Consider the following 7,821-nt stretch of genomic DNA (forward strand, 5'->3'; position numbering starts at 1 on the left):
GAGGGTGCAGCAGGGGGTTGGGGTGCAGGAGGGGTGCGGGGTTCAGGGCAGGCGGTCAGGGTGCAGGGGGTTGGAGTGCAGGAGGGGTGCAGCAGGGGGCTCAGGGCAGGGTGTCGGGGTGCAGGAGGAGTCCGGGGTGTGGCAGGGGTCAGGGTGCAGGAGGGATGCAGCAGGGGGTTCGGCTGCAGGAGAGGTTCGGGGGGAGCGCTCTGGCCCAACGCGCATTGGGGGCAGGGCAGGCTCCCTGCCTGCCTGCCCTGACCCGCACCGCTCCGGGAAGCGGACGGAACCTGGGGAAGGCGGGGGGCGCAGGGGTGTGTGTGGCTGTTGCTTCATGCACCGCCCCCAGCAGCTCCCGTTGGCTGGGAATGGGGAACATGAGCTCTAGGTAAATGCTGGGGGCGAGGAGCTCGCGGGCTGCAGAAAATAACCCCACGGGCCGCGTGTTTGAGACCCCTGCCCTTGATGAACAGGTCTGGGGGGAGGTTCCAGACTAAAAACGATCCCACGCAAGATGCTCATGAAAGCCCAACAAATGAGCACACGCACCTTGCCTGGATTAGGAATATCGCACCCACCCCTGAAGCCAGGCCTGGGGCTGGTGTTAGTGAGTGTCTGATGGCCAGGCAACCCATGTAACCCGGCCGGGCCTAGCCCGAAAAGGGGACGTGAGCTCAGCACCCGCGAGGCAAAGGGCGAGGGTTGGGTGCGATGCCCGAATGGCAGCAGGAGAGATGGACCACGACGGGCTGGCCTCCGCGATGGAGACTGGCCTGACACTAAAATGACAACATAAATTCATAAATTAATTTTAGCTCCTTTTCGTGGATGAGAGCTTGGAGCTGCTGCCGGGAAGGAAATGCAGAGGTGAGAAAGGAAGAAAGTGACAAAGACAGGGGGAAAGAGCAGAGTGGGTAGGATGGAGAAAGAAGAGATGGAAAGGACAGGTTGCCCTAAAGGGGAGGATCACCCGGACTGATATTGAATGGGGGACAGAAGAGCTAAGAAGTCAGGCCTGGAACCTCAAAGGTTTCCTTGGAGCCTAAATACCTTTGAGGATCTGGGTCTCAATTACTAGTTTAAAGCCAGATTCCACTACTGGAATGTGATTTTATTTGGAGGATTTTCGTAAATCTCTAGCCCCAGGAGTCATGTGATTTACATGAGAAAATTTCTAGCCTTCCTGGCTATGGAGAAAAGTTTGAAATTGGATCATCCCCTCCCCCAACAAAGGTTAAAAAAATTAAGTTAAGAAAAAAAAAATAACTCAATTTGTGTATTAAAAAAAGTCATGATTTTGGGGGGATTTTTAAATGTCTGGGTTTGACAAAACTGGATTAACAAAATCTAAAAGTAATACATTTTGGTTGCAACTTGAACTGGGTGAAATGTTTTGACAAAAACTTTTTTTATTTTCGGCCAAAAATGCAGATCTGGTGACACCAAAACAATATGATAATGTGTGTCGATTTTGCCAAATCGATTTAGCAGACAAATCACCTCAAAACAAACTCCAAACAAAAGCTGAACATTTCATTTTGCTGGTTTTGGCTTTTTGTTTCATAATTTCCTTTAATTTTGTTTTTAAACCTTAAAAATCAAAATGAAACTTTTTTCAACTTTTTTTTTTTTTTTTACTTTTCGATGCAATGAGAATTTTGAAACAAAATTGTTCTTGACTTAATCCAAGACTACATTTTTGTGTGATTTGTTGGAGTTTCCAGCAAAGTGAAAAAATCCATTCTTTGCCCAGCTCTAACTGTGACCTCCCCTGCCCTTTCTGTGTTGCTCAGTGAGGGAGGTGGGATCAAGGTTAGATGGGAAGTGGACACAAGTGTGCAAAGCAGCCCCCTTTGACACTGTCATACCAGTATCCCCTGTACAGGACTGCCCCCTAGAGACTGAATTACAAATTATTATTTTAATGTATGATACTTAGAGTTCACATTGTGCTAGACTCTGTAAAATACCTTTCTCTGACCATGTGCTCTACCTGTTGTTGTTTGTCTTATGCTTGTCTGTTCTGTGTTTGTACAGCCCCTAGCACAACTGAGTCATGCTCCATGATGGGCTAAGTGCCACTGCAGCACAAATGCAATGGCACCATCGCTCTTTACAGAGCATGGCATGTGTGCCGGTGAGTTCTTTGATGGCTGCTGAGTCTGATGGGTGAGTGACAGTCCAGTCCACAGGTACGACACACCCACACATTAGCAACGCTCTGAATCCGAGCAGCAGATTCTTTCCTCCTCCGATGCCGGTCATCACAAAGTTTGATCCAATCCGCCTCGCTCCACCTACAAGCTGACTCTGCCAACCGGCACTGCATTCTGTGTTCCTTTCCCAATCATCCACAGAGATTCCAAAGGACACTATAGTCAGACATTAAACTGCAGCAAGGGAGGTCTAGGTTGGACATTAGGAAAAAGTTCCTAACTGTCAGGGTGGTTAAACACTGGAATAAATTGCCTAGGGAGGTTGTGGAATCTCCATCTCTGGAGATATTTAAGAGTAGGTTAGATAAATGTCTATCAGGGATGGTCTAGACAGTATTTGGTCCTGCCGTGAGGGCAGGGGACTGGACTCGATGACTTCTCGAGGTCCCTTCCAGTCCTAGAATCTATGAATAAAAGAATCCTGGAATCTGCGCAGCGGTCTGCCTCTCTTTCTAGACCCTTCGCGAGCATCAAAGTCCTGCAAACTCTTCGGGATCCTGTAATCCGGCATTTGCGTGACATGACCAGGCTGCCTGAGTCCTTTCTTACTAATTAACGTTCCCATAAATGACATGCCAGCACGATTTAGCACTTCCACATGGGTTAGCCTGTCTTGCCGTCTTCTTTGAAGAATTTTACTCAAGCATCTGACATGGAAGCTGGTTAGTCTCCTGGTATGTTTGGCGTAAGTCGTCCATTTTTCTGAGTCCTAGAGAAGAGTGGATAACACACACGTCTTATAAATACAGATTTTCACTTTAATGGACCATTTGTTATTGTTCCAGGCTCTGTCTTGCAAAAGACAAAGGTTCCCGGCAGCTTTGCTGATTTGCTAGTGAGTTCAGCGTCAAGATCTACATGGCTGGCAACAGTAGAGCCAAGGTAGCAAAATTGGTCCTCGCCATCCAGACGAACACCCCATAAGGTGATATCTGGAACTGGCTCTGAAGAGCCCTGGGGCGTGAAAACTGTCTTCTTCAAGCTTCTTGCTAGTCCAGAGATTTTGCATGAATCAGAGACCTTGGTAATAATGTTGCAGGACATCAACACGGTGAGCCACAGGGGCTGCATCATCTGCAAACAACAGGTCCCGTATGATGATCTCCTTCACCTTCCTCTTAGCTCTGCACCGTGCAGTGTTAAACCCACCTCCATCCTGTCTGGTGCTAGTACAGACACCCCCTCGGACATCACGGAACGCACGTTCCAGCAGGAGTGGGAAGTAAATATTAAACGCTGTAGGAGCCACTACGCAGCCCTGCTGCACTCCATTGTTGATGTTAAGCGACGTTAAATGACTGGGGGTAAGTGTCACTTGTAATACCAATAAATAATAATAGACAAACATAACAAAGAGCTGCCCCAAAGAGTTTACAATCTAAGTGTAAGATAACAATCAGGGAGAGAACCAGAAAACAATGAGAGGAGATTGTTGCTGGATTTTCATTCTAGCTGTCTAAGCCAGTGGTTTTCAACCTGTGCTCCGGGGACCACTGGGGGTCCGTAGATGATGTCTAAGGGGTCCGCAAACGGTTGTTGTTACCATAGAACAGTGGTTTTCAACCTGTGGTCCGCAGAACCCTTGGGATCCGCAGACCATGTCTAAGATTTACAAAGGGGTCTGCACCTCCATTCGAAATGTTGTAGGACTCTGCAAATGAAGAAAGGTTGCAAAGGGGGCAGCGAGGGTGCCCGGGGCATGAGGTCTCACATTCCAGCACGTGTCACACTGGTCACTAATGTCATTGTGAAACACACTTACGGCTGGTGTGCAAGCAGTTCTGTGTAAACACCAACCGTTATGGTCCCAGTGTCTGTGTCTAGGTGGGGGGTCACCGGCAAAGGTGTGAACCAGGTTTTCTGTCAGACAAAGGCTGTTTCTCTCTCTGGCTGGTTACAGGTAAATTAAGTGTGGGATGGTTCACAGTGGGGCTCCTCTCCTGGGTCTGAACCAAACGCGGAGGAAGGATGGGGGGGAACCACACAGAGGGAAAAGTAACAGGATGGACAGTGTCAGTTACGCTGCTTCTACCTCCATTAATAACTGGAAATTAAACCCTGTCGCTGTAGCAGGAACGTCAATGGCCTGTTGCTACTGGAGTCACTGAGTGTGTAGAAATTGGCCCCAGCTTCTGGGCAAATGCGCTGAGTGATGCATTTGGTCTGTAATAACGTGTATGTACGTGTCTGTCTCACTTGTGTCTGAATTCTGTTTATATTTATATGTAATATATTAACTGACTTTTTTGGGGGGGGGGAGGGGGAGTTAAGTAGCATGGGGGAAACTCTCTCTTGTGGGCTTTGCAGGATCTAAAGTTTTCCTAAATCTTCCTCACCCTCACCCAATAAATGTGTTGTTTTGTCAGATGCTACTTGGTAGTTTGCGAATCCCCACCTGACTCCCAGAGATGTGCCTGTCCTGCAGCAATCCTTGCATTCAGAGGTGTGTGTTTATTGCCGCTGGGTGTCCCAGTGGAGGTGTGAAAATAGTGATTAATGAAAAATCAAGACATTCTACAGGGACGCATCTATTTTGACAAAAGTTTGGATGGAAACTTACCTGGTGGCCTGCCCGCCTGGCTCCTCAGCCGCCCACCTTGTGGCCTTTTCAGGAGCCTGAGTTGTCAGACTCCCAGGTCCTCAGCATTGTGTCAGGTGAGGAGCTGGGTCTCCCAGGGCTTCCAAACTGTTTGGAAGTTTTGCCCCCAGTGGGGTGCCAGGGAGCTGGAGAGGCGGGACTGGACGGTTTTGCAAAATTCTTCTAAAATTAATTAAAAAAAAAAAACAATCCCTTCTGTGGAAAGTATTGCATAGCTGGCCATTAATTCCTATTTGGAACTCTCTCTCTCTCTCTGGGAAATGTGGAATTTTCCATGGGAGGGAATTTCCAGTTTTGCTCCCAACTCCAATCTCTAGGGATGGGATGACTTTTGTTGAGATTTGGGTACCAAACTACCTTAAAGTCCTTGGAAAATTCCATCCTAGATGCTTATTTAGTGAGATGTATGGGTGCTGAGGGGAAGGGGGTGAGTGGGGAAATTTGAGTTTTGTGGGCCCAGTTCCCTTTGATTTTCTCTCCCAATTTCCGTAGAAAACCCCTCCTGAACATTGCTAGAAGAGGGGCGCCTATTCCTAACACTCCAGCCCCCCTGCAATAACTTGAAAACGCATCACAAATAATATGCCCTAAGTGCGGCAGTGCAATTTAATATAGGCCCTGCCCGCAATAAGTCAGGCAAATTACAAATCCAAACCTGCCTCCCCTTCCAGTAACACACACGCGCGCACACACCCCTGTAAATAACATATTTTGCAACATTCCTTGAAGCTCATGTGACACTGGCTGTTTCAGACCAAAGCCCCATGCTCCTGAGTTCGGTGCAGAGATCTGCCGACGCAGCGCCTGTTTCAGGCTCTTAGATTTACTCCAGGGATCACTTACACCAAGGTCACATGACTCTAACCTCCCTTCCGCAGTGCCCTGGGCCTGATTCTCAGCTACACTCACCTTTATGCTACCATGGCCGGTGTGGAGCTGGCATAAGGGCCCTGCACGTACCCTGCTTCCAGCCCCTTGGTTAGGGTGACCAGATAGCAAGTGTGAAAAATCGGGACAGGGGTGGGGGGTAATAGGATCCTATATAAGAAAAAGACCCAAAAATCTGGACTGTCCCTATAAAATCGGGACATCTGGTCACCCTACCCTTGGTGTAGGGGCTGGATTGAGGACGTGGTCGGAATGCACTGTGCTCCGCCTATTCTGTGCTACCTAAGGCCAATAGAGAACAGACTGTAGATTAGAACAGCCTTGAAGCTGCTCCGATCTACACCAGGGGGCAGGCAGAGTTCTGCACAGACCCAGAATAAGAGAAGCAAAAAGGGGGGTTAAAACTACTTAAATCCCAGCCTGAGCTGAGGAATGTGGTAACTGGGGATCAGGCCCTGTATCTCCAAAGGGGAGGTGTCGACACATCCAAATCTCTTTACGTATCATGGTACAATACTGACTATGTGCTGTGGTGCAGACAGCAGAGGGAGCCACCGTTCACTCGCAGTTCCTCTTAGCACCAGGCTTCTGTGATAAAAATATACTTCACTGTCACCAGCTCCCCAGCTGCGGTAAATCGACCAGAGCTCCACTGAGTCCTTAGAGCCAAATCTCCGGCTGGTAGAAGTCAAAGGAGCTGGGACAGTTAATGCTGGCTGGGGCTATGGCAGGGGTCCCCAAACTTTTTCAGTCATGACCCTCCTGGCCCCCTCCTTACCTGCTCCCTGCCCCGCTGGGATTGGGGCTGCAGCTGGGGCCAGGAATGGGGCCCTGGCCGGAGCCGGAGTTGGAGCTGGGGCTGCAGCCAGGAGCAGAGCTGGGGCCAGGAGCCAGTGGTGAGGCCAGAGCTGGAGCTGCAGCTGGGGGTGGGGCAGAGCTGGGGGCAGAAGGGGCTGGGTGGCACTCCCTGCCTGCCCCACATGGGGGCTGGCCTGGGACCCCCCAAATGTTCCTCTGTGGCCCCCTTAGGGGCCCCACCCCACAGTTTGGGGAGCACTGGGCTATGGCCTGGTAATTGTAACTATAATTATAATGAGCATTTAAGAGACGCATTTCACACATGCAGTGGAATCGTGCTAGGTGTCTTTTGTTGCCTGATGAAAGCAATATCTGCTCTTTGTGGTCGACTGCGCTCCAGAGGTTTTGAAGATCAAATGATAACTTAGAATCACTTTGTAAGATGAGCGAGGTTTTTTTAACCTACTACCTCAGGTGGTCAGAGCTGTCTCTTTACAAAGATGTTGAAAAATTGCAGCTCTTTCAGAGAACTCCAAGAAGGATTTGGGCTCTGACAAACATGCCGGGCAGTGGGTGACATAAAGAGGTCGGTCTACTTCGCTTACCACACACAAGGTTCGGGGGAGACTTGTTCACAGTGTACACAGGAAGAGGATTGCTAATCGAGATCTTGAGTCGAGCACACTGAGGCAGAAGAAGATCCCATGGCTGGAAGCTGAAGCAAGACAAATCCAGACTGCAAATACGCTGCCCCCTTTTTAACAGTGAGCGGAACTAGCCATCGGAGCCACTTACCGAGGGATGTGGTGGATTCGCCATCGCGTGAGTTCTTTGACTCACAACTGGGTTAGTTTTAGAACTGTCACTCAGCCACACAGATTGGGCTCCGGGCCAGCATCACCAGATGAGATTCTCTGGCCTGTGTTACAGCAGCTAGTATCATAGAAAATCAGGGTTGGAAGGGACCTCAGGAGATCATCTAGTCCAACCCCCTGCTCAAAGCAGGACCACTCCCCAACTAAATCCCTAAGTGGCCATCTCAAGGATTGAACTCACAACCCTGGGTTTAGCAGGCCAATGTGCAAACCACTGAGCTATCCCTCCCCCCAGGAGAGCAGATGAAATCATCGGAACGGTCCTCTCTGCCCTTAAAAATCTGCGGCTTTTTTCCTTCCATTTCTGGAATTTATATTTATTTTGGTTACTTTGCTCATTTAACTGCACTTTGTATAACGGCCGAAACCCGCACCATAGTCCAGTGCCCCTGTTTGTGCATCTTTCATATGCTGAGACGAGAACAATCATTGTTTAAAACCACAA

The sequence above is a fragment of the Trachemys scripta genome, unplaced genomic scaffold, assembly GCF_013100865.1.
Source record: "Trachemys scripta elegans isolate TJP31775 unplaced genomic scaffold, CAS_Tse_1.0 scaffold_28, whole genome shotgun sequence".
Classification (NCBI taxonomy): domain Eukaryota; kingdom Metazoa; phylum Chordata; order Testudines; family Emydidae; genus Trachemys; species Trachemys scripta.